The sequence below is a fragment of the Bubalus bubalis genome, chromosome 1 (assembly GCF_019923935.1).
Source record: "Bubalus bubalis isolate 160015118507 breed Murrah chromosome 1, NDDB_SH_1, whole genome shotgun sequence".
In the NCBI taxonomy this organism is placed as follows: domain Eukaryota; kingdom Metazoa; phylum Chordata; class Mammalia; order Artiodactyla; family Bovidae; genus Bubalus; species Bubalus bubalis.
The window spans coordinates 80,584,582-80,612,290 of record NC_059157.1 but is presented as its reverse complement, the minus strand read 5'-3'; the positions used below and the strand labels follow the sequence as shown (position 1 = coordinate 80,612,290).

The window sequence follows — 27,709 nt, the reverse complement described above, 5'->3', positions numbered from 1 at the left end:
AAAAATTAGTCCATTTAGAATAACAATTTATGGTATTATTATTGATTGGTTGGCAGTATTTGTTGCTGTTGTCTTCCAGTTAAGTTTAACAATGGGAAGAATCAATACAACAAGATAAATTCCATAATTGTCACCTACTAATTTATGGAGAAAACTTTTTTGTAAAGTCTGACTTCAAAAGAAAATTATAAATTTTTCCTGAATAATAGTATATAGCAACATTATTTAATGAGATATATCTAGCTATAAATATCTAGAAATTTTATTAACTTAGCAATAATTAACAATAATAACTAGTAATTAAGTTAAACAATAATTAACAATAATAATTAATAATTAAGTTAACTTAATTTTATTAACAATAAATTAACAAGTTTATTAGTTCCTCTGTTAGCACTCTAGACATTGAAGTTCATTTTTTGAAGTTATATTAATTTTAAAGACTTTTAATATGGCATTTATAAATATCAATACTGTTTCATTTGCACAGGAAATGAATATGTATATGTTTTTTGAAATAGACACTAAAAATTTATTAATTTCATTAGTTTCTTTAAATGACTACAGATGATCCACACCTGTTTTGTATTTTCTGAAACAAATTCCAAGAACAAAACAATAAAACAGCCTTTAGAAAACATTTTGTCTTCTGGGAACAGAAAAAAAAAAAGCAACTTCACATGAAGTATTGTTAGATCATATATGTTAGAAAATTATTTTTAAAATAAACTGTTTTACTGCATGCTGTCATGGAGTTAGATTGTAATTTCATTTGTCATAGTATTATAACTTTGTTCATTTTGAGAAAGAAATTTGTTTTTAAGCCAGTGTATTCAAACTGAAAAATAAAAATAAAAAAATAAATATTCATCCATTTTTTCATTTATTCATTAAATAGGCATTTTGTGGGTATCGATTAGAGGGCAAGTATTGTGTTCGACACTAAGGTGAGGGGATGAATGGCTCCTTTCTTAAGGTGTCTACAGTCTAGTGGAGGAGACAAAAATTATGACAAAATTATGAACAGGATATATTAGGAGCCACTAAGGATGAGTTTCTATCTCAAGCAAAGGAGTGGCAGACAGAACTGAATCTTGATGGATAAATAGTATTGTGTAGTCAGAGAAATGGAATTTAGTACTCCAGGAACTCAGAATAATTTTTTTTTCTACTGAAATACCTTGTTCAGTTCAGTTCAGTCGCTCAGTCGTGTCTGACTCTTTGCGACCCTATGAATCGCAGCACGCCAGGCCTCCCTGTCCATCACCATCTCCTGGGGTTCACTCAAACTCACCTGCATCGAGTTGGTGATGCTATCCAGCCATCTCATCCTCTGTCCTCCCCTTTTCCTCCAGCCCCCAATCCCTCCCAGCATCAGAGTCTTTTCCAATGAGTCAACTCTTCTCATGAGGTGGCCAAAGTACTGGAGTTTCAGCTTTAGCATCATTCCTTCCAAAGAACACCCAGGACTGATCTCCCATAGAATGGACTGGTTGGATCTCCTTGCAGTCCAAGGGACTCTCAAGAGTCTTCTCCACCACTACAGTTCAAAAGCATCAATTCTTTGGCACTCAGCTTTCTTCACAGTCCAACTCTCGCATCCATACATGTCCACTGGAAAAATCATAGCTTGACTAAACGAACCTTTGTTGGCAAAGTAATGTCTCTGCTTTTCAATATGCTGTCTAGGATGGTCATAACTTTCCTGAAATACCTTGTAGCACTCCTTAATCTGAATTCTGAATTTTAGCAACTGCTGAATGGTATCAGATCTGTTTTCTTGAACTCTGCCTTAAAGCTTAAGGACACTTAACCCTGTCATCCAAGATGGCTGAGTGTGTTAAAAACAACAAAAATAGTCAATTTAATTGCAGTATATTATGAACATTTAACTTCGGATTCCTATGAATCTTATATATCCCAGTGACTTCTCAGTTTATCTGTATTCAAAATACCTGTTTTTTTTTTTTATAATACAAATAGTATAGAAAATGATGCTAAAAGCAATTATGGTTGACCCTCAAACAATGCAGATTTTCAACTGAAATGCAGGTTTCCAACCCTCCAATCAGTTGAAAATCTGAGTATAATTTATAATTGACCCACCTTACACACTGTTCCTTAGTATCCACAGTTCCATAGTCACAGATTTAACTAACCATGGACCACTATAGTACTGTGGTATTTACTACTGAAAAATACCCTTATATAAATGGACCCATGGAGTTCAAACCCATGTTATTCAAGGATCAATTCTAATGTAAAAGTAGCAGCTTAACATAAATATTAAGACATAATTAATATAAAATCAGTCTGTCAGTATATCAAGCTTTCCCCCTTTAAGTCTATTAAAACATTAGAGATTTGCTTTTTTTGGGAAAAAAATTCCCCCAAATATAATAATAACACATTTAAAATATGATGCATATTGATAATTAAAAATAAAATGATCTTTAATAAAATATTTTATTAATATTACCAAGAAATTAGAAGTTGCAAATATAAAGTGTCTATTAGATATTTAATTCAGCATCTTAAGTATTAAAAGAAAATAATAATGTGCTAAAAGAAATAAGACATACTATATTCACTTGAAAAATTCAACCCACTAAGAAATATTAAAAGCAGTCCCTGATATCCAGAAACTGGCCTGACATGAGCAACAAGGCCCCAGTGTCTTAAAAGCTGGCCTGGCCGTTACAGCTAGGCCATTCTGTTCTTCTGGACACAATCTCAAAGAATACCAAGATCAGATGAGGTCACTCTGAGACCATGATAAAATGAGACAAAATCAAGACCATTGCACAATTTTGTCTAGGTGCCAAAAGAAAGCAAGGTCATTGTGTAAACCACAAAATACGAATCATCTTCTCATGACTAACTTGAGTGACTGCTGATTCTTCACTAGTTACAACTTGATCCTCACCCTAGCCTTTTCTTCTTTTTATAGGTAGAATTTTTTGAGATAGCCAATCATAGATTTGCACTCACTTTCTGACAGCATCTGTAAGTGAAGGAAAGCGAAAGTCACTCAGTTGTGTCTGACTCTTTGTAACCCCATTGGAATTCTCCAGGTCAGAATACTGGAGTAGGTAGCTTTTCCTTTCTCCAGGGGATCTTCCCAACCCAGGGATCAAACCTGTCTCCTGCATTGCAGGCAGATTCTTTACCAGCTGAGCCACAAAGGAAGCCCTAGTGGATTCTGACAGCATCTAGACTTGGGTAAATCCTCCCTTCCTTAACCCCTCCCGAAAGTCAGCCAACCAAAGTTCAAATTGAAAATAGCTATTTCTAAAACTCTTTTGCAGATACCACAGCTTTCCAAGATGTGTGTTTTTCCATGCTATGGTGCAAAACAAACCCAACTTATTCAACTCCAGGTATTTTCTAGCAGTCCTTGGCTGTAGGAAATTAATACTAGCCAAAACCCTGCCCTAGATTTAGATTCTATACTGTAGGATAACACAACCACATTACTAGTAACTGTGATGCTGTGTCTTAGTACAGGTCTTCACAGCAGATCTTATATTTAAGAGCATGCACTTTGGATCCATATTCCCTAAAGTCAAATTGTAGCTCTGTCATTCACTAGCTATGTGGTTCTTAGTAAATTCTTAATCTCTGAGCCTCTCTCTACTGATATATCCATAAAGTGGGAAAATAATCATACTTCTTTTATAGGTTTTTATGAAAGTAACAGCTCTTTGGAACATTGTTAATGCTAAATAAATGGTAGCAATCATTATTTAAAATGATCAATACTCAAAAAGAAGGAAACTTTTTACCTAAAATATGAATATTTCAGTAATGGGAGTAGTCTGAAACCTGAATTATGAGACATGTTTTTGCTAACATACTGTCATAAAGATGAAACTCAATATATTGATCTTTCGGTATTGTGTAGAGTAATCTAAGACATTAAATGAATAAGTTCAATTTTTTCTTTTTACATAGAGGTTCTCTCTGGATTTTTATATAAAGTCTTAATTTGAGGTCTGGTAACTGATCTTCAAAGATGGCTCCCCAGTGAGGCATGACTCCTGATGTATCTAGGCCCTTGGGTGGTCCCTTCCTCTTGAACTTAAGTTGACACTGTAACTTACTTTTGAAAACTAGAATATAACAGAAGAGATGCCATATGACTCCTGAATCTGGATCACGAGAAACTTGTGTCTTATTGCCTAGGTATTGTGGGACACTTGCTCTTTGGACACTCCATCTTGAAACCAAGCTACCATGCCGTGGGAAGCCCATGGCACATGGAGAGGTAGGTTTAAGATGTTAAAGTTTATAACACCAGCTAAACTTAGAGCCAACAAACTTCAACTGTCAGGCACATGAGTGAACCCTTATGGCTATATAGTCCTGTCGAGTCTTCAGATGAGTATATCTCCTGCTGATATCTCACTGCAAGGGTACAGAAGACTTCATCTGAGACCACCCTGTGAGCTCAGTCAAGCCCCAGATTCATTAGGATAATAACAATGAAATTTCAAGATACTAAGTTTTGGGTGTTTATCACGTAGCAATAAATTAAAAAAAGTGTATGGTTTTAACAGTTTGTGTCCATTTGAATATTTGAATAGACTGACTAAAGGAAAATTTTTGCTAGCCAACATACTTTTGATGTGGTCACTAATTTAATAAAAATAACACAAAGAGTCCAACACCTTTGAACACACTCCATAAGTATTTCCTTCATAGTCAATGTTCAAAGAGTTTCATTCTCATTTCTCTTTTATTCTGATATTTTAAGTTCTGGTATTTATCTTTTCCATATGGCAGAAAAAGAACGTATTAGCTGTTGGAGAAAAGGGGAAAGAATCTATGACTTAAGCAACACAAGAAGTGGCTTATCGTTCTTGATAGCTCTACAAGAAACAGATGTCACCATGGTGACTTCCTGCCAGGGAGTGTGAGAGGAATTCTGGGAAAGCAAATTGGATACCAGCAGAAGTGTGCTAATGAATCATGTGATAAGCCACATGTTAATTGCTAATAAGTGGAACAAATGATTACTTGTGGTGGAATGATAACTTTGATTGAAATACTTCATGTCTAATAGTCTCAATCAACTTCATGTGTGCCTTCTGGATGCTCCAGGGAAAAAGTACTTTGCAGATGTTTTTAAATACAACTGAACTTTCCCTGAAACTACCTCCTAAACTGTTGGTCTGATTCACTACCAAATTTTATGAGTTTCATATTGGCATCAGAGATTTCTTAAAGTTACATAGATGGAAATCTGGATAAGAGACAAAACAATTCTAATGAGCCTGTAAAACCTAAAAATTTAGACAAACATGAATTAGTAAAACAAGATGGAGATATTTAATAGTAGAAATAGATGGAAGAGAAATGTAAAAAAATATTTTCAATAATCATCAAAATAATGGACTCTAGGATGTTTTTTCTCTCTCTCTCAAAGGAAAGTTTGGAAATGTGATGATCAGTTCAGTTCAGTTGCTCAGTCGTGTCTGACTCTTTGTGACAATGAATCACAGCAGGCCAGGCCTCCCTGTCCATCACCAACTCCTGGAGTTCGCTCAAACTCACATCCACTGAGTCAGTGATACCATCCAGCCATCTCATCCTTTGTCGTCCCCTTCTCCTCCTGCCCCAATCCCTCCCAGCATCAGAGTCTTCTCCTATGAGTCAACTCCTCGCATGAGGTGGCTGAAGTACTGGAATTTCAGCTTCAACATCAGTCCTTCCAATGAACAGCCAGGACTGATCTCCTTTAGAGTGGACTAGTTGGATCTCCTTGCAGTCCAAGGGACTCTCAAGAGTCTTTTCCAACACCACAGGTCAAAAGCATCAATTCTTCGGTGCTCAGCTTTCTTCACAGTCCAACTCTCACATCCATACATGACTACTGGCAAAACCATAGCCTTGACTAGACAGACCTTTTTTGGCAAAGTAATGTCTCTGCTTTTCAATATGCTATCTAGTTTGGTCATAACTTTCCTTCCAAGGAGTAAGTGTCTTTTAATTTCATGGCTGCAATCACCATCTGCAGTGATTTTGGAGCCCCCCAAAATAAAGTCTGACACTGTTTCCACTCTTTCCCCATCTATTTCCCATGAAGTGATGGGACCAGATGCCATGATTTTAGTTTTCTGAATGTTGAGCTTTAAGCCAACTTTTTCACTCTTCTCAATGTGATGATAGGTAGATAAATATTTTTTTCTCTTAAAAGTGTAATTTTAAAATGTAAGTCATTTCCCTCATTTTATTTCCTTCATCTTTGTTACATTTATCAAAATTGACAATCTCTCCCTCAGTCACAAATAAGTAGCATTTTGCTTGTGATTCCATCATTACTACTATTTTTCCAAAATATTTCTCTTCCTTAGTAAATAATGTTGCTTTAATCTGGTTTGGTGGTGCCAGACCATATATTTATTTTATTTTGTTTTTTGGATTACCTCTTGGATTCTCTACATCTATGAAGCACTTTCCTGTTTACAAACCCTGAGTGTAATTAAAGGAACTATGGGTACTTGCAAGGAATGCAGAAATTCTGGCTTCAATTTCCAGTCATAGGTTCACTCTGCAGTCACACTTGTTATTTGCCATGTTTCTGGAATGTTATGTGAGAGGTGATATGTTCTTTTTAAAGAATCTTGGGCTGACGTATCTTATCCATGTGAAAATCACCAAAGTAAGGAAAACAATGGGACTTACTGTTCCCTACGAGCCACTCTCCCTGTTCATTTAAATGAATGGCAGTTATTTTTTATAGGATCTGATGGCAATCACCTCTCTTTCTGGTCTCCTTTCTCCATTCACACTATCTCTTTTCTCCTTTCCACTATTACACAGTTGAGCTTGACCACTTAGTCCCCATTCCCAGGCCATGTGCCATAAATGATGAGATATGACCCTGTGTTTTCTAGTCTGGTCTGAATTGTTATAATTTCCTGGAGTGAGAAAAATCCAAACCCACACACCACTGGCAATTTGGCCAAACATATTGAGGCTGGGTCTTTTTGAGTGTTTCAGGATACACATGGCCTTAATAATGAAACAATTCCTGGCTTGATCCCTGACTTCAAAGATTAAAGGTCCAGTTTTCCTAGGATATATCCCATTCTCAATCTTTTCCCCTTGATTTATGTACCCAAGTGCCCACTATATTTCTCAAAGCATGTGTTTACACCACTTTGCATTTTGAAATTGTCAAATTTTACAATTTGCAATCCATCCAACACACTGTGGCTGGAGTTATCTTTATAAAGCACAGATCTTATTTTTTTCTGTTTATGGCCCTTCTTAACTCAAAGTCCAACTGAATGGTTCTCCCTCTAAACCCTTCACTTGGTCTGTTACAGCATGACACAGGTGTACCTCAGAAATATTGTGGGTACTGTTCCAGACCACTTCGATAAAGTGAATAGGGCAATAAAGTGAGTTGTACAAACATTATGCTTTCCCAGTGCATGTAAAGTTGTATTTATACTAAGTACTGTCGGAGAAGGCAATGGCACCCCACTCCAGTACCCTTGCCTGGAAAATCCCATGGATGGAGGAGCCTGGTAGGCTACAGTTCATGGGGTTGCGAAGAGTCGGACACAACTGAGTGACTTCACTTTCACTTTTCACTTTCCTGCATTGGAGAAGGAAATGGCAACCCACTCCAGTGTTCTTGCCTGGAGAATCCCAGGGATGGGGGAACCTGGTGGGCTGCCATCTATGGAGTCGCACAGAGTCGAACACAACTGAAGTGACTTAGCAGCAGCAGCATACTATACTGTAGTCAATTGTGTACAGTAGCATTATGTTTAATAAAACAATGAACATACCTTAATTTTTGAAATGCTTTATTGCTAAAAAATGCTATCATCTGATAATGCAGGATTGCCACAAACCTCCTATTTGTGTAAAAACTGCAATAACTCTAAAGCTCAATAAAAAGAGGTATGCCTGTATGTTTTCATTATGATAGATCTTCTCCTTATTGCCCCACATTTAAGAAAAAACAGGCACTATCAGTATTATAAGAAAATAGATACAAACCTAGAATTATATTCATGCTAACTATAGGCCACTCTACTCCTCATGATTTAAAACACCAGATCTTCAATCATCCGACAGCCAGGCATTTCAGTTTTCCAGTAGTTTTTCTTTTCCTCAAAACAATAATTATGATTGCTAATATTAATGTAGTAACTCATTGTGTCCTCACAACAACTCAAGCAATTGATCTTATTATCCCTTGTATATAAGAGGAAACTGAGGCACAGAGAATCTAGGGAAGTGACTAGTCACCAATAAAGCCTGGAGAATGTGAAAATGTGTGAAAGTAAAAGTTTCTGTCATGTCTGATTCTTTGTGACCCAGAGGACTGTAGCCCACCAGGCTCCTCTTTCCATGAAATTCTCCAGGCAAGAATGATGGAATGGGTTGCTGTTCCCTTCTCCAGGGGATCTCCTCTACCCAGGGATTGAACCTGGGTCTCCTGAAATTTTGGTGGACTCTTCACCATCTGAGCCACCAAGGAAGCTGTGGGAGAGCCAAGATGCAAAGGAAAAGAAGGCTGGCTCCAGGGCCCTTGCCTGTTAATGTTACTCCAAGCTATTTTCCTGAAGGGTTTTTTCATTCATTTACTTCCTAAATTTCCATTCTTTAGGAAGAATAACACAGCATTTGAAAGAAGAAGTCCTGAAGTCAGAATCTCTGGGTTCCAGTTTGGGCTCCACCAGATGGTTGGCTTTGGGTAAGTTATTCAAGTTTTCTAAGATTCCATTTACTTTGTTTTCTATGACCCAGTTTTAAGGGTCATTGTGATGGCTAAGTTAAATCATGTAAAGATTTGAGTATATAGTAAGCTCATGATGATTAGTTTCTATTAATATTAAATGCTACCTCTTCCTCAAAGATGGTGACTGCAGCCAAGAAATTAAAAGATGCTTAGTCCTTGGAAGGAAAGTTATGACCAACCTAGATAGCATATTAAAAAGCAGAGACATTACTTTGCCAACAAAGGTTCGTCTAGTCAAGGCTATGGTTTTTGCTGTGGTCATGTACGGATGTGAGAGTTGGACTGTGAAGAAGGCCGAGTGCCGAAGAATTGATGCTTTTGAACTGTGGTGTTGGAGAAGACTCTTGAGAGTCCCTTGGACTGCAAGGAGATCCAACCAGTCCATTCTGAAGGAGATCAGCCCTGGGATTTCTTTGGAGGGAATAATGCTGAAGCTGAAACTCCAGTACTTTGGCCACCTCATGCGAAGAGTTGACTCATTGGAAAAGACTCTGATGCTGGGAGGGATTGGGGGCAGGAGGAGAAGGGGACGACAGAGGATGAGATGGCTGGATGGCATCACTGACTTGATGGACGTGAGTCTGAGTGAACTCCAGGAGTTGGTGATGGACAGGGAGGCCTGGCGTGCTGCGACTCATGGGGTCGCAAAGAGTCGGACATGACTGAGCAACTGAACTGAACTGAACTTCCTCAAAGAACTTTCCTTTCCCCATTGTTGTAGCACTTTGTAATCTTGCTGTGAACCCTGGAGAATTACTGACTGGAGAAACACTTAAAGACTTCTGATGCAGTTCAGATTTAATATCAGCATTTCTAGGGGTGGGACTAGTCATCAGTATTTTTTTTTTTTAACTTACCAGGTGATTCAAATATGTAGCCATTGTTGTGAAAACTGCCTTAAAATTTTTCTAATATGAAAAATCTTTGTGCATGTTTCTCTTTCCACAAATTTCAAGCTCCTTGATTGCAAATGCCCCATCAAATTCATCTTTGTATTTCTAGTGGTAACTAGCACAATGTCTTACATAGAGTTGGCACAAACAATTATTTATTCTTCTGAATTAAAACATCCCCCAAATATGCTCACTGTTATAGAATGAAGGATAAGCTCTTTTTGCCATCACTAAAGAACTCAATGCCTGTCTTAATCAAAGATTGGATTCAAGTAAACAGATTCGGATGGGAAAGTGGCAAGAATGTGGTGATAAAACAAAAACACCTCGTTTTTAATTTTAAAATAACAAGCTGAAAACTTGACTATGCTTTATAATCATCTGGGAAGATTATTACCAAAAAAATTGAGACCCTCTGTTTCCCAGGAAATTTCAGTGTTTTATCAAGCTTGAGAAATACTGACTTAGATGGATCATAACAGACTCAGGACCTGCCTCCTTTTACCCCAAGGTTAAAAGTCACCCACTGCAATTTACATTTAAGTACCAAGTAATGAAAAGAATAGCGAACATCCCATTGTGTAAGTGTACCTGCATATCTAGGAGAAGCACGATACCAGGACGGGGAAACATACACATGCATGTACAGACACACATAGTACATGTATCTGTTTTAAGTGACCTTTCACCACAGACATACAATGAGAACCAGAGTATAGGATCAGTCCGTAAAGACAGTATGTCCAAGACTTTGTTATTGGTGAGGTAATTCTTTTTTGGTGAAGGAGTCAAGGAGATAGCTTTGCCAAATAACCATCAAATATGCAGAGTCATTTTTAAGGGGGACACTTAAGTTTAACTTACTGTATGATAATCTGGACTGAATCTAGATGATGATAAACTTGCTACCTTAGAATTACCATATCTGCATTGTTAAGTACTAGAACCATTTTTGCCATATTTCAACCACAATTAATTCTCAGATGGGAAGACTTTACATTATAATATTAGCCTGTTCAATGCTCTTTAATATTTTAACAAATAATAGGCAATAAAAGATTAAGGGTTCAATATATCGACACAGTGATAAAGAATCCACCTGCCAGTGCAGGAGATTCAAGAGACTCGGGTTCGGTCCCTGGGTTGGGAGGATCATCTGGAGAGGTAAATGGCAACCTGCTCCAGTACTCTTGCTTGGAAAATTCCATGGACAGAGGAGCCTGGTGGGCTACAGTCAGTGGGGTCACAAAGAGTTGGACATGATTGAGTGACTGAGCACACATACCAAAAACAAGAAAATGAATGCTTGTTCTATGATGTACAGATTGCTAGCATTTTACATATTATTTCAAACTGAGATAAAACAGTGCTTGTACCATATTATATTCTTTTAAATTTTTGTAAACTTTTTTCAACATGCCGCATTATTCATCCAAATATCTTTCTATTTAAGTTAATCTTAAAGCTATTTGTTTCTTTCTTGATAAGAAAAATAAAAATCATGATAAACAAAACATGTGAATAATGTTATATTTTAAAAAATTAATTTTTTTTCAATTTTTTCAAAAATATACCAATAATACATCCCTAATTATTGGTCTTAAAATAACATCTTTTTGGTAAACAGATCAGTTAAACTCTCTATAAGAAGATGATATTATTGATGTACATAAGAAATACTTAAAGCCAGATAATACTGATAAGTAGTGGGAAATTCTGATCATATCATCCATCTACTATGAACAGATAAAAATGAGTAAAGCATGACTTATAATCAACTTCCCAATGTCAACTGCAGTATTTTAAACAAACAAAAAAATTAAACGAAAAAAATCCATTATTATTTTTTCCTCTGTGTGTCCCAAAGAACTTTAATTACATTTTTTTAGTCCCTATTTAAAGTTTTTATGTATTATACGAAGTTATTAAATTATAAATTCCTTGAGAGAACATATCTTAATTGTTGCTGGATTTTTTGCAGTTCCCAACAGGGTAATTTATACATACAATGTGTTCAATAAATATTTTATCGAACTAAAGTGTAAAGCAGTTTTTAAAGGCTGCCGCATTCTAACCTTGTATTAAAGCAGTATAAAATTAAAATGTGGTCCATGGATGAGCATCAGCATAGCTGTGAATTTGTTAGAAACACAAATTCTCAAGTCCTACACAGGGCCTGCTCTATCAGAATCTCTGTGGTAAACTTGTTTAACTAGCTGATCTTTTAATCCAGGTGATCTTTATGTCCTCTTAAGTGAGAGGACTGACAGTATATTTCCCATCAATTTATTATGCAAATAGGTAATACATATTAAATCTGCTGATTACCACTAAGCTGGCAATGATAACTAATAGATCCATCATTATGGAGGGAGGGAGATTGAATTAAAATTCTAAAACTAGAATAACTGTTGTTTCTAACAGAATAATATTAAATATAGATAAACATAGGCCATTATTCATTAACCATATACTTTTTTAACATCAACTATTTGAGCAAATTCTGGGAGATAGTAGAGGATGGAGGAGCCTCATAGGCTACAGTCCATGAGGTCACAAAGATTCAAGACAAGACTTAGTGACTGCACAATAACAACAGCAACAACATTATATCAAATACTATGCCACATAATGGGATGGATGCAAATACATTTCCTGCTTTCAAGGAGGAATATTTAGGCTGAAGAGACAGTTATCCACACAAATAACTTAAAGTTCAGTGAAATAAGTGTGTCAGTTGTTTAGTGATTGTCTCCCAGTTTCAACACCCACCGCCATATACATCGTCATTAACGTTTGGGCTGGGACACCACAAACCACACTTTTGGATGGGTAGCTGGCTTCCTCTTAACCTCTGAGTGGGCTGCTGCTGCTGCTGTTGCTGCTGCTGCTAAGTCACGTCAGTCGTCTCCAACTCTGTGCGACTCTATAGATGGCAGCCCACCAGGCTCCTCTGTCCCTGGGATTCTCCAGGCAAGAACACTGGAGTGGGTTGCCATTTCCTTCTCCAATGCATGAAAGTGAAAAGTGAAAGTCAAGTCGCTCAGTTGTGTCTGACTCTTCGCAACCGCATGAACTGTAGCCTACCAGGCTCCTCTGTCCACGGGATTTCCCAGGCAAGAGTACTGGAATGGGTTGCCATTGCCTTCTCCAGAGTGGGATGCTAAAGGAAGGCAAAAAACTTAGAAAAAGAAAAAGGGACTTGCTGTTTCCTCCTGTTTCCACTGGCTTTCTACTGTAGTCAGCATCTTTCCAGCTTTATTACTTCACTCTAGTGTTCGCTGGTCAGTCCCGTCTCTTTGTAATTCCATGCACTGTAACCTGCCAGGCTCTTCTGTCCATGGGATTCTCCAGGCAAGAATACTGGAGTGGGTTGCTGTTCTCTTCTCCAGCGGATCTTCCCGAGCCAGGGATCAATCCCAGGTCTCCTGTACTGCAGGCAGATTCTTTACCATCTGAGCCACCAGGGAAGTCCTTACTAAGGTGATAGTTGGTTCCAATCACACCAGCTGAATTCAGTTTGCAGTTTTTTTGAATACTTTTAGAAGCAGCCTCCTCTGCACCTCTTTAGAAACACCAAAACTTGTGGGCTAGTCCCCCTCCACAGAGGTCTGAATTCCAGCCGCTTCAAGTCCCTTTTCTGGGCTAAGAACCAGCGCCAGCTCAGAGGTCCGTCATCAAAGCATCTCAGTTTTAATAATTTCACTGTCTTCTGTTTGTTTTCCAGCCCTACATGTGGTTGCTGTTTCCTCCAGTTGCTCCCACTGCAATAACCTAGTGCTCCACTTTTGCCTTTGTATCTTAATCAACTTTAAATCCATTAACAATTTTTTATATTATCTGTGTTAGAATAACTGTTGAGTTTTCTGTCTCCTCTCTGGACATTAACCAATATAATAAATGATAGAAGATAGGGACTGTGAAGTGGTTAAATAACAACAACAAAAATCCCCAAACTATTTAAGTCATAGAGTATATGTAATTGAATTCGATTCTAAGACTCACAGCAACCAAATTTTTGGCTAGTTGAGAAGAAATAACTTTTCAGGTCTGACCTCATTTTGGAAATGAATTTTAATTTTTTGCCAAATGCAGAAAACACCTGTGTTGGGGAACCATTTATTCGATATTGTTGTATGGTGACCGCCTGTAATTGGAAAGGTCATTGAATTAAATGGCAAATTAATTATTAGGGTTCTATGATAATGGTATTTATATATTAATTTTATTATGCCCTTTTCCAGCAAAATAAGTGTTTCTTGAAATATGTAGAACATGCAAAAGGAAGTAAGGTAAAGGAGTGCATAAACTGAATGTTTATGTCCCCACATAATTCATAGGTTGAACTTAATCCCTGATAGGATGGCATTGGTAGATGGTGCTTTTGGGAGGTTATTAGGTCTTGAGAGTGCAGCCCTCATGAGTGGGATTAGTGCACTCATGAAAGAGAACCCAGGGAGCTCACTCAAACCTTCTACCAAGTGATGACAAAGTAAAAAGAAAGTCATCTTTGAACCAGAAAGTGGATTCTCACCAAATGTTGAATCTGCCAGCACCTTGAACTCTGACTTCGCAGCCTTCAGAACTGTGAGAAATAAATTTCTTTATAAATATATATATTTATTGAACTATAGTTGATTTATACTGTTGTGTTAACTTCTGCTGTACAGCAAAGTGACTTAGTCATACACATATATACAATCTTTATTATGTTCTTTTCCATTATGGTTTGTCTTAGGATATTGAATATAGCTCCCTGTGCTCTACAGTAGTACCTTGTTGTATACATTTCTGTTGTTTATAAGCCACTCAGTCTATGGTAATTTGCCAAAGCAGCCTGAATGTACTATGACAGGGAGTAAGGTCAGAGTTAGAGGAGGACATTGGAACATTGTACTTGACCGAAGCCTGCGTAGGTGGTCGGGTACTGGAGCAGGGCGGTGTATTAAGAAACTAATTGTAAAGAACTTGGGCAAATAGGCTGAAAAAAAAAAAAATCCCTCCTATCTCTGGACCCTTCAATCCTAGTAATAAGCAAGGTCAGAAACCCCTGCAGCTGAGGTTTGTCCTTGTCTCAGCTTTCATAGGCCATCTTTGAAATGCTCTGTTCCAGAACAGCATGTACACATGGAAAGTGCTTATCTGTGAGACGGTTGCTTTTTCAATCTTGGTTTTTTCTTTTTTTTAAGTTTGCTAAGATAGTTGCAATAAATTTGAACTTTATGTTATATTGGAACATGATATGAAATTCTATTGACATTTCCAACAAAAATATTAGAAAATTTTCTACAATATCATCATCAGCCATGACAACAGCACATTTGGAATATGTCCCTTTAAAATTTATCCAAACCTAGTAAATAGACAGCAGCAAGAATTCTTAGTGTTTATGAGATATTATAAACACATGCATGCCAATTTCTATAAATGATGTAAAAAGAACAATCTTATATAAGATTGGCAAGTGTGTTGGGATTAATTAGACAAATCTGCCAAGTTTTAGACATAGCATTTTGTAGACTTCACATATAAATGTATTAGGGTGGATTCATATTTATGGGAATTGTCCTATTATTTTGCTTTTACTTAAACAATGCTGAAAGTTGCATATTAAAAGTGAGGGAGACTATATCTGTATTCTTTGTTTATAATATGCCAAATATCCCATTATTTAGAATATCCAAGTGTTTAGTTTCATTTAGACTCTAATGTTTAGTTAGTGAACTAACCTTTCATTTTGTACCTCAGTGCTATAGCTTCATAAATACATAATCAAGAAAGCAAAGTTTTAGTTTTCCAAAATTAGAGTGTATATATGAGGTTTTTTATGTATTACATAAGAAATTATAAAATTCCTATTGTGGCAGGACATTAGAATTTTCTAGATATCTACTATTCACTGACATGTATCTCATCTTTACACCAACCAAGCCTTCTGACTAATGAGAATAGAAAGAGTATTATTTCACCTGAAAATGTAATGTTCAGAGGGAAACTTTCAAGGAACAGGATTGAATATTTTCTTCAACGGTTCTTAAAGACTGTCTTGGAGAAGGGAATGGCAATCCACTCCAATACTCTTGCCTGGAGAATCCCATGGACAGAGGAGCCTGGCAGGCTACAGTCCAGGGGATCACAGAGAGTTGGACATGACTGAGCAACTAACACAACACAAAGACTGTCTAATAAATATATTAGGATTAAACACAGTACTTTCCACTATTCTTGGAAGTTTAACACACATTTTAAAGGTTCACTGAAGTGATGTCATGTGTCCTATGACAAGGATCCTCCTTATTTAGATTCACTTATCATTATTTTCATTGCAGAAGACTTGTGATACTGAGACGTGTTTGTCTATAAGTGAAGTTCTGGAGTGGACAACTGTATACTTAAATACACATTTTAGCTATTTGGTCATTTAACTATATTTCCTTCCCAATAGTTCTATATAAAGCTAAATCACAGAGTTTGTGAGAAACTTTTAAAATCTCATGTCAGAGCCAAAACTTGATAAAGTCTGTGTTAGAAACGGAAGTATACACTGGTGAATCTGACTTCAAATATCTATTCTCTTAAGACAATATGAGTACAATAAAAATGGATTGTTTTTCACTTTTGATTGGTACTGATTACAAAAGTACCAAATATGTTTACTTCTCAATGGGAGATCTGGTTTCCATGGGGACCAAACCAACCTCATCTGCTGTTTTGCAGACCATGCTCCATGTACCACCTCCACTTTGGCAGGACTAGAGAGTGGCTGAGCATAGCTACCCTGGCAAGTGTGCACAGCCCTCTATACAGTTTCTCCTTCATTTTCCATCCCCTTCCAAGAACAGAGCCCAGGGGGGGCTTCAAAGATGTGCAGCTTTCCTCCCACTTTCAAGTTGCATCACTTGTAATGCTCTTTGAAACTGGAACAGTCTACATGATGATGATAAACATCCGCCATGTGTCACAATGTTTCTTCAAGTTAAGTGTCAGATTATCTGGCAATATAAATAAGTGCCTATTTTTTATTGTTTTAATGCCTCTGTTACAGATCCTGCACAGATCAATGATATTTCTTACACAGATGGATCAAATATCTATCATATGCTGGCAATTTGCCCTATTTGATAGATATTTACTACTGATTCAGATGTGCATCCTATACTTAACAGAGTTTGCTATGTGCCAAACATTGTTCTAAGCCTGAGGGATATAGAGATGAGGAAAACAAGAGTTCTTACTCTCAATAGCTTAGAATCTAGAAGAGAAATAAGAATCATAGAAGCAGTATTTATAAATCACTGTGGTAAGTTTAATGATACAATATTTACATTGAAAGATATGGGGTCACAGAAGGGACCCCAAACTCATCCTATGGCATTAAGAAAGGCAAAAGGAGGCTTTCTGGGAGGCTGGCTTAAAAGAATGATGACAAACCAGATGGTGAAGAAGCAATAACTTCAAGCAGTAAAGTAAGAAACAGCAGCTTCTGGTTTCAGAGACAGAGTCAATTTTGTGCTTGACCAAAACTTGTGAGGTGAGAAATAGTAAAACCAGTGAGCTGAAGTCAGGTTATCCATTCCCCAGTGAATATTAGAAATTTTGGATTTTCTCCAAAGCCACTGAAAAATATAAAAAGGAATCATAATGAAGACCACTGGTCAGTTGTGTGTTATTGAGTAACAAGACCCTGTGAAATATTTGAAGATCATGAAATGCTTAAATAAATAAATGGTCACTTAGGGGACCAGAATACAGCCCTGATGAATGTTAAAGCCAAAACTTTCAACATCTAAAACTCAAGATTTCACTGAATACAGTTCATGTGTTATCTTTAAAATCAATGTGTTACATTTTATTTCTATTTATCTTGGAAAAGAGAAATATGGTGGGAGGATGGCATACCAGCAGGCCTGAGGACATGTGAATAACTGTGGCTCCTTGGGTCACTGTCATATAGTGAACCAATGGACAAAATATATAGGGAGTCAAGAATATTCTTAAAATTTGAGCTTTTTCCTTTGGATTATCAAAAAATATAGTGAGTTTTTCACTGTTAGAAGTAGAAAGGCATAAACCTAATAATTTGAAGGTACTCAGAGATTACTAGTTCAATTATTTTATTTTTATAAAAGTGCAAACAAAGATCAAACAGGTAAAATGATTTGACTAAATCACACAGGGATTTCTATTGCTGTTTGTTCATAGGTTTTTTTTTTTTCTATTCAGTTGAACAAAGTATAGAATAAACAGAAGATATAAAAAGATAATTTTGGGCATTGGGAGAGATATTAAATATAAGCATTATATGGTCCTATCCTAGTCTAACAGTCCATGGATTTTTAAAGATGTTCTACTTTAAAATTTGATAAAATGTTGGCTAATGAGTTGAAACCCTCTGACTCCTCTCCAGTCAAAACTAATTCATTTGAAATAACCATATTTTCTTTCATTATTTTATTCCTATTACTTTTTTACTTTATACTATTATTACCTTGTTGACAGTTTAGAGTATAAATTATTGTTTACTGTTGTTTACAGTAAATTAATATTTATTAAATAAATTTATTGTTTACTAAACATGAATTGATGGGCTATATAGGTAAAACAGTTTCTCTATTACAGAGGGGGGTGCAGCCAGTGGCATGATCATATATCATTAAAACAACAAATCTTATTCCTTAGGAAATTGACTTTAGATCATTCTGCTAGTCATCTATAGCAGTGTTTTGCAATAACACAAATAACAAAGCAAGGAGCAATATTAACTTAAAATGTGAAGCCATTCATTATGAGGAAAAATCTCAGAATGGATGAAAATTTGTTTCTTGAAAACTAAAAAAAATCTGGTAAAATGAAAAGCCAAAGATTTTGAATAGTTTAAGAAAAAGTCTTTAGAAGTATTTTGGCAAATACTATTAGAATATTAAATGAAAAGGTAAAGCATTTGTCTTTCATCCGGAATAGTATTAACTATTATTCAATATTTCAAATTACAAAATGTGTGGACATTTGTGTCTGTGTGGGTGCCATTCAGTTTGGTCTTGGGCAATTGAAATGGCTAAATAACACCCATATGGTAAACAGCTTGGTACGCCCAGTTAAAGGAAAAGGTGTTGGCAGGGAATCTGTGAAGGAGGCATTATTATTTGCACTCTTAGAGGTGATGTAAATGTCCAGCTTCAAGGGCTTTGTTTCTTTTCTTTAGTTTTTTTCTTTTTCCTTTCTTTCTTTCTGTAGAGGTGTTAGACTTTGGCTGGGTTTTCAAAGAATAGAATATTTTTCAATATTAAATACTCATGTCCAGATAAAAATTATGTAGTTTGTTGCCTTGGAGGGTGATGGAAGGAAACCTATATATTTAGTTTCTATAACAAGATTCAGGGGTATTAGAGAGTTATGGAAAAACATAAAATGATTTTTATCTGACAAAAAACTTGCATTCTCTATAGGTCAACATGACATGTGAAGGAAAGATATTCAATAATAATAGTTAATCATATTAACAGTTAACATATACTGAATATCAATTATCTGCCAGGGCCCTTGGAGAAGGAAATGGCAACTCACTCTAGTATTCTTGCCTGGAAACTCCCATGGACAGAGGAACTTGGTGGGCTCTGGGTTCATAGGGTTGCAAAGAGTTGGATCCTACTTTATGATTGAGAATGTCAAGGCCCTTATTAATAATTTCCATGTATTGTCCATTGATCTAATTTCATTTCATTCCTGTAATATGTCTATGAAACTAGCATTATGACGATGCTGATTTTGCAGGTTTAGGAACTGAAGAACTGAGAGGTTAATTTAAGCCACTGAGTGTGGGGTCAGGAATCTAATCAAGGCAGTCTTGTTCCACAGCCATACTTGTCACTAGAGTGGTATGATGCCTTTTTGTAGTAAGATGTTTTAATGTTTTTGCAACATTCAAAAGTTGTGGGACTAGAGAAGACCTTTAATATGATGTTTATAATGGATGTGGACAAGAGATCAGAATTTGGAGTCAAGAGACCATAGCTTCACTTCTCCATTCTGCCAGTCTTAGGAAGTATTTACCTTCCCAAAAAGGTGAAGTGAGTCTCACTGTCTTCATATTTTTTTCTCTTTCTTTTTTATTTTTTAAATTATGGATATGGGTATTTTTAATATAGTATAAATTATATTTAAAATATATTTAATGTTATGATAACACATTTACAGAAGACTTTTAAAATGGCAACATCTTTTCCCACATAGTGTTGTTTTCAGGATTAAACCTATACGTGTAATGCATTTACCTAATTGCTCGTGTGCTTTCAGTGAACTGTTCCTTTTTTCAAAGCAAAGATCAAATGTCTACAGAGAATATATTGGGTGAACCATTTATCTTCATTTAAGCAGAGTGACATTTGAGCATCAAATAATTTCTGAGGCTTATATTTCTGAATTGGAAGATGAACATTAAGAAATCATTTCCTTTTTTATTTAATTTTGGAAGTCAGTAGTACATATACTTAATTCTGGTGCAATATAATAATTGTAATTTTGAACTTGAGTTTAGAAGATTCAAACTGATGCTCACCAAAAGTAAAAATTGAATTATTTGTCTGTGTTACATGAAGCAATGTTTTTAACGCACAGTTTAAGATTGCTAACATCAGTGACATTAAATATTATACCTAGACTAAAAAAGTAACTTTTTTTGAGGTTTTACATGGATTTTTCAATAGAACTTAAAAGAAATTATATATCCATTCCTAGAAATATTTCTTAGTAATTACCATAGAGGGTGATGTGGAAGACAATTTTTATGTTTTCTTCTTATGTAACGAATCAAAACTTTAAATTCTCACAGAAATTTTAACTAATATGTCAATTTTTAATATGTTTTGAAATATAAGATCACTAAAACAATACATCTTTGAAGTGGAATAATATCTCATTAAAAATTAGTCAAAACATGACATAATAATATCTTAAAACATTTTCTTATTATATTTAAAAATAAATTTTTAGATATTTTCTAAGTACATTCAGGCTGGATTAGGAAATGATGTCCACAATATAAGAATATCTTCTGAAAATGAATCTAAAAGAGATTAAGCACTATATTTAGTGGGAATAGTCTGTGATAGGCAATTGAACACAAACCAATTTGAATAAGATATTCCATAAATATGTTAAATAAATAAAAATCTGATGTAGAGCTCATACATTACATAAAAAGAAAAAATATGACACTTTCACTTTAATAAAGCTTAGACTTTTTATGTATTTTATACTTACACAAAATAAACTATCACTTAGATCTAAACTTTTAAGGATTTTCACTTATAAAGACTCAAGATTGTAGGGCTTTCAGAATCATCTGCCTTTTGACATAGATTTGAACACTTCAAATAACTTCTAGTTTCAATTCTGTGGCAACAAGGGAATCATCACCACATGCTGAAGTATCAATATTATTTAACTCCTCTCCTGGACACTTATAGGAGCAGCCTAGGATGTGGTTTGGGACAGCTGGATCCCATGTGCCTTGTTTTCAGTATTTATCACTGGGGTAGATTAACCTCACCTTGAAATGTGGGCAGAATAGTCTCTTCACTCAGTGTGCAGAAGGCTATGTGGCAGGGTTGAAATCAATATTCACACTTGCCCTGTGAAATCTACTTGATTCAAAGTTTACCCTTTGTGGTATTAGTAATGGTAAAGGATGATATTCAAGCTCCATAACCAGTTGGAATTCATGAATTTCAAATTAAAATTTGAGTTTTATATAGTAAAAAAAAAAAAATCATATCTTCTCCATCTGGGGTACATGGAAAGACTTCAGGGGACCAAGGGGCCTGGAACCAAGTTGAGATTGTGTGCTGTTCCATGCATATGCACATTTTTCTATGAAGCGGGCTCTTAACTTCTATACCTCTGTTACATTCTCAAGAGCATATGTAAACTATATATATATATGTATATATATAAAGAATGTAAGAATCATTATGTTAAGAGAAAAGGAACTCCAAACTTCTGTCACATCTTTTAAAGAAGCAAGGAACAATTGACCTAAGTTTAAATTTTGTGTCAAAAAAAATTGCTTTGTACAGGCTCTCTAAATAGTACTCAGAAATGCCCTGGGGCAATCAGGGAATTATCCTTAATTAAATGGATGATCTGATACTGAGAGGACTATGCCTGAGAGTCTGAAATACATAATCAGAGGGAGGGGTAAAAGTTAGAAAGTGAAAAAGTCACCAGCAACTATTTAGTAAGCATTATCTACCAGCCACTGAAGTAGGCATGTTGCATATGTGAATATAGAGGGATCTCAAACATTACTTGGCAGTTATCACCATTATTCTCAATAGACAGATTACAAAAGGAAACAAAAGTTAAGAAGCTTGATGAAGTTAACACAAATAGCTTAAGAGGGAGCTCTGAAGTCCTCACCAAGGTCTGACTAGACTGCAGTATTTCTGATATATCATTATTTTTTGTGTTTAAAATCTTAGCATTCTATAAGTAAAAAATTTCAGGAATTTTGTTTTATTCACCAGTATGTAGGGGTAAGTTTGGGGCCTAGAACAAAATAGGAATTAATTGTAAAATGAATACATCTAGCCCAAACTACCATTTAACAGAGAAAATATGAGAACAAGAGAGGGAAAATATCTTACTAAAGGCCACTCACCTAGTTAGTGGCAAAAATAATGGAAGCCCAAGATCCTGTATCCTAGATAAATATGTTGTCTACTGCATATGAGTGGTAAAGCCCATTCCAGAATACCTCTTTATCTTGGATCAGTACTGGCTCGCTGAAGTAGATGACTTCTTCTAAGTTATTCTATGTAATTGCACCCACAAAACACTCTATCTGTAACAGGTTTTCATTCTGTTCTTAAAAAGAATTTGTCCTTAATTACAATATAGTTTCCTTCATCTGGTGTATTTTGCTAATGTTCTTTTTTTGTCCTTCTGATCTATAAAGAATCATATAATTCTTCACATCCTGTAAATTCACCTTCAGTATATAAATATGTCTAGCAAATAAAAGAGAACATGTCCCAAATTGACTCTTGCAATGCAATTGGTGCTGATCACAGAGTTCAGCTCTTGGTTTAAACTTTCAATTGCTCCAGCTATATGGTTTATTCTTCTGAATCCTGATAGAACTTTTTACCTCACTTTAAGCAGTCACCAAACTTTATAATTATTCTTGTTTGTGTATACATTTAATCTTTCCTAAAACAGAACTTACATGTGATTTTATACCTTACCTACAATAAATAACTCTTGTTAGGTGGTCATGCCTTGCTAATAACCCAGCATTGCTCTGAATTAGAGTTGGGGCTTTGAGGTACTTCTAGTCTTGAAAAGTTAGAAGCTACAATATTTATAGAGGCTCAACTTTCCCTCAACAGGCTACTTCCTTTGTCCTTTTACATTTCCTCATATATCCTTAATTGATCTCTGTACAAGTGTATATTTTCTGATCTCTATTTATTAGGTAGAAAGTTAGGCCTGAGCCTAGCAGAAAAGGATGCAAGCTGATCTCTAAACCCCACCCCAGTCAGGGGCCAACAGGGCCCAGGAGAACTCACACACACACACAGAAGTCGCTCAGTAGTGTCTGACTCTGTGACCCCATGGATTGTAGCCCACCAGGCTCCTCGGTCCGTGGGATTTTCCAGGCATGAATACTGGAGCGGGTTGCCGTTCTACAAAATAACCACAGAGACTTTTCCAACTCTGTCACCTGCATCCTAGGTACACACTGGATACAAACTAACCATAGGGGCTTCTCCAACTCCAGTATGTGAATCCTTGATACACAGCTGTGTCCCCAAATGACCTTAGGCAGCTGGGAGCCCATTAAGGGCTCATAAACACTCAATACACACATACATCTGATTATAACAGACTGAATTATGGGAAAGACATGCTCAATAGAGCCTGTTGTTAGGTAACTTGCAACTGTCAAATCAAAATAGTCAGTCCAAGTGCCTTAGATGAATATGTAAAAGCCATATCTTGAAAACACTGTACCTCATCATTCCAGCACCAGTACCTTTCTTGGCTTGGCCCACCTCTCGCTGAGGTATTCTTTCCTTAGTAAACTTGTTTTTCTCATAGGTAGGACTTCAAATTCTTCTTTGTATCCTTACCAAGAACTAACACCCAGGAGGGAGGGTCCTCTTTGATGCTCCAAAATCCAGTAACATATTAATTCATTGGCCAACACTGATCTCAGCTCCCTGTTGCGTCTTTTGCTGCTCCTGCTGCTGCTAAGTCGCTTCAGTCGTGTCCAACTCTGTGCGACCCCATAGACAGCAGCCCACCAGGCTTCTCAGTCTCTGGGATTCTCCAGGCAAGAACACTGGAGTGGGTTGCCATTTCCTTCTCCAATGCATGAAAGTGAAAAGTGAAAGTGAAGTCTCTCAGTCGTGTCTGACTCCTAGCGACCCCACGGACTGCAGCCTACCAGGCTCCTCCGTCCATGGGATTTTCCGGGCAAGAGTACTGGAGTGGGGGTGCCATTGCCTTCTCCAGTTGTGTCTTTTAGTTGTCCTAAAGATTCTCTAGGCTGAGAAAATTGTTAATTTTGCTAACTATACCTCCTGACATCAATAAGATACAATTATCATCAACTTCTCATGAAATGAAAACAATATAAAACAAAGCCACATAGGAGAAGGCAATGGCACCCCACTCCAGGACTCTTGCCTGGAGAATCCCATGGACGGAGGAGCCTGGTAGGCTGCAGTCCGTGAGGTCGCTGGGAGTCGGACACGACTGAACGACTTCACTTTCACTTTTCACTTTCATGCATTGGAGAAGGAAATGGCAACCCACTCCAGTGTTCTTGCCTGGAGAATCTCAGGGACAGAGGAGCCTGGTGGGCTGCCGTCTATGGGGTCGCACAGAGTCGGACACAACTGCCACGACTTAGCAGCAGCAGCAGCAGCAGGCCCCTATGGGACTATATTTTCTGAGGTAAAGATTACACTTTAAATTCTGAATTTTACTTTAAGATACTGTTTATCTCTACCTTTCAAAAATATGGAGAGAAACAGATATATATAAGTATAATTGAAAAAAAAATTAGTTCTATTACAGTTACACAGGTTTTTCTCCCCTCTCTATGGGAAATATACTTGGCTTTAGCAAGAAGGACTGGAAGAGAAAGAAATTTGTTTTTAATGTGTATGCCAGACACTGCTGAGGAAAATCATCCTACTTCATTTGTTTACCATGTTCTTTCAAAGTAAATTTCCTTCCATTAAAGGGAGATTGTTAATGTCAGATCTTTCTATGTCTAACCAAAATGTATCAAATATTGTTTAAAGAGCTGACTCACATTATGTCTGTGTATTGTACAAAGGGTGCGTTAAATATAAGTTTTTAATAACCAAGAAATTACTGATAGACAATCCCTAAAAAGAAGCCATATAATGAATGTGGGATTAAGCCCTTAACAAGAGTCCTTGATACTTGCAGACATCCTGCAGCTCTCTGAATTCCCATCATGTTTTTAATCATAATTGCTTTCTTAGCACCCATCTGGGCTGCTATCAACAGAGGCCTATTACTTCCAGAAAAGAATAAATAGGGAGGCAAGTGAATTCTTCAGAAGCTCCAGTTCTGCCTTGGTGCAGATTTCTCCATAATAAAATAAAAGAAGGAAGCATTAAAAAAAAAAAAAAAGATTTAACTGAAGCAAGTATCCCTAAATAGATTATTTTCCACAAAGAATCAGTGGGTGCTAAATGTTCCCTTGTTGGCCATAAAATCACTGGGGGAGAAATAACAATTATGGCAATCACAGCATTAGTTTAACCCTACGAACTTAGATACAAAGAAAAAATGAAAAATACTTTCAAAAGACCATCCTAAAGAAGGCCACACAATTAAGATGGTCATTAGTGGGAGGTTTCCAGCTTCTTTGCTTTTTGCTCTGGAAGGGGCTCCATAGGGTCTATGATTACCCTTCAAAGCATAACAATATGTGTTTCTGTTCATGGATTTTGGGGATTGAATATGTTATTAAAAGAGTAGCTGTAGTTTCATCGCTTCTAGTATCTCCTGGGGCATTGTATACAGCTGCATTCAAAGAAAATGAACTGTTTTAAACTTGATCATATTCGTCCCTTGGGCTCATCTGATTACAAAATTGCCCAATGATCTGTTACAGTATTTTCAACTAATTAAGTAACACATATATTGGGATTTCTTTCTTCTTTCTTTTGCCTTTATAGTATATGTTTCACCTGTCTCTAACAGTGTGAATGTCTCAGTGTTTGTTGTGCTGCCAAAACACTCAAATCACATCCCTAAAATACATCTTTTCTCACATCCCTCTTCATGTAAAGGAGATGAATAGTGCATATTTATTTTGCCATTTTATTGATTCTTAATCAGAGCCATTAAAGAGCAAATCTACAATCCAGGAACTCAGAGAGCTACATTTGACTACCAGATCACGCAATTTCCTAAATCAGTGGGAGACAATTCAAGAGTCCTTTGGGACATAGTTACTACACTGAAGCAAGGAAACGGAGACACATCTTCAGTAAAAGAAACTGTCACATAGAGGAAGAAGTGAATCCTTCAGAATGTGTATTTTTGCCATGTTGCAAATTTCTCTTTGAAATCAAGGAATGATGCATTAAAAAAAAAAAAAAAAAAGCCATTCAGTGCTACTGAGAGAGGGTTCCATACAGCACTGTTTTGGGATCCCAGCTTAACTCAAAGGGAAATTTTTGCAGTGTCTAGAATCCTTGATATATTACAAATGAAGGAAGAATATGTCCTCAAATTCCTTGTAGCAGGAACCCATCAGGTGGCACCAATCTGGACTTCCAAATTGAACAGTACATCTACAAAAGGAAAAGTGATGGCATCCACATCATAAAAGCTTAGTTCCCAAAACCTAAGATCATGCCATCTAGTACCAACACTTCATAGATGGGGTAAAAATAGAAACAGTTACAGACTTTATTTCCATGGGCTCCAAAATCACTGTGGACAGTGACTGCAGCCATAAAATTAAAAGATACTTGCTCTTTGGAAAAGCTATGACAAACCTAGACAGTGTATTAAAAAGAAGAGACATCACTTTGCTGACAAAGATCCATATAATCAAAGCTATGTTTTTTTTCCAGTAGTCCATGTACCCATGTGAGAGTTGGACCATAAAGAAATCTGAGTGCCAAAGAACTTATGTTTTTGAGCTGTGGTGCTGGAGAAGACTCTTAAGAGTCCCTTGGTGAGCAAGGAGATCAAACTAATTAATCTTAAAGGAAATCAGCCCTGAATATTGATTGGAAAGACTGAATGCTGAAGCTGAAGCTCCAATACTTTGGCCACCTGATGCAAAGAGCCAACTTATTTGCAAAGACCCTGATGCTGGGAAAGACTGAGGGCAGGAGAAGAAGGTAGTGAGAGGATGAGATGGCTGGATGGCATCGTTGGCTCAATGGACATGAGTCTGAGCAAACTCTGGGAGGTGGTGAAGGACAGGGAAGCCACTGTGCTGCAGTCCCTAGGATCGCAAAGAGTCAGACACGACAGGGTGACTGAACAGCAAGCACATCATAAATCTGAAGAGAACCTGGGAGAAACTTCTTCCAGCAGCTGTGTCATTGTTGCCATTGAAAACAACTGATAATCAGAGTCTTACCCTCCAGGAATATTGGCTAGCGAGTTGTACTGAAGTTGGCTACTGCTTCTGGAGCCACTCCTACTGGTGACTGCTTCACTCATGGAAGCTTTACTAAGCTGGATCCAGACAGCTATTGCTCTGTGTAACACAGACTCTCCTCTTTGTTATGTGGACATTGTTATCTGAGCAATAGCAAGAGAACTCACTCAGTGGGTCTGATGTGCAGGATGCTGGCTTAGGAAGTTCTGCACACACATGGCACTGTGTCCCCCTAAGCAACCTTAAGAGGTCTTGCCTGATATCTGCTTTTGCAGGGATAGTAAAGAGATTTCTAAAAAGGCTGTGACCAAGGAGGAAGGTCAGGGCAAATGGACCAGTCCAGCTTCTGAGTTTACTACTACTCAATCTGAGATCACAGACTAA

The 27,709-nt window shown here is 36.7% G+C and overlaps 1 pseudogene; it reads left to right on the top strand.

Annotated features, from left to right (window-relative positions):
• The first annotated feature begins 4,236 nt into the window (after positions 1 to 4,236).
• On the top strand, positions 4,237 to 27,709 carry LOC112579231 (annotated as a pseudogene).